Source organism: Etheostoma spectabile, chromosome 22 (genome assembly GCF_008692095.1).
Source record: "Etheostoma spectabile isolate EspeVRDwgs_2016 chromosome 22, UIUC_Espe_1.0, whole genome shotgun sequence".
Classification (NCBI taxonomy): domain Eukaryota; kingdom Metazoa; phylum Chordata; class Actinopteri; order Perciformes; family Percidae; genus Etheostoma; species Etheostoma spectabile.
Genome location: NC_045754.1, coordinates 12,982,637 through 12,983,373, shown reverse-complemented (window position 1 = coordinate 12,983,373; position 737 = coordinate 12,982,637). Strand labels below are relative to the sequence as shown.

At 38.9% G+C, this 737-nt stretch overlaps 1 protein-coding gene across 2 annotated transcripts in view; it reads right to left on the bottom strand.

Annotated features, from left to right (window-relative positions):
• The window catches only part of sgk3 (serum/glucocorticoid regulated kinase family member 3), an 11,176-nt gene that overhangs the window by 9,540 nt on the left and 899 nt on the right, over positions 1 to 737 (bottom strand). The window lies entirely within an intron of this gene.

Below are 737 nucleotides of genomic sequence, written 5' to 3'. Positions count from 1 at the left end.
TGGATAGTAGTATACAGTTGTTAAAATATAAATAAATATATGACACACTGGTATTGGATCAGTACTCGATACCGGCTGATACGCAAGTTCAAGTATCGGAATCGGTATCAGGAAGCAAAAAATGGTATCGGACCAACTCTGGTGCTGACTTCCTTTAAGAATCAGCTAGTGCACTGTCAAAATGACAAGTTCATCAGCCTTAAAAAAAATAGAGATCAAAGAATGTTAGATGCTCTATGGGCAAGCCTAAGCAGCTTCTCAGCATATCAGGTCTAGCGAGATTTGAACTAATGTTGGTTGGTGTTTCTGAACTCCCACACCACAGTTCTCCCAGAAGTAGCTCTCAAGTAGTAAAATGCGTCTTGCCATCATGTATTATTATACAGAAACGTGTTCTTCATAGCAACCTGTTACATCAAGGAACAAGTTGTGAACCTCAACTCACAACAAGCTGAAAGTAAGCAGATTTCCACACAGTTAAAATATTGTCAGCAGGGAACAGAAGAGAAAGGATTAGCAAGAAAAGCATCCGTCTTGTCACTACAAACTTATTAACTGGGCTATATATAATAGCAATACAGGAGGAAAAACATGAATATACACATCACCCAACTTAGAAATGGTTGTGTGCCACCACTGTCTACACAGCTGAATCAACATCCCATGTGGATGGAAAATCCTTTTCACAGCATATGAAATCTGACACATGATTTCTACAGGGAGATAATTATATGGGG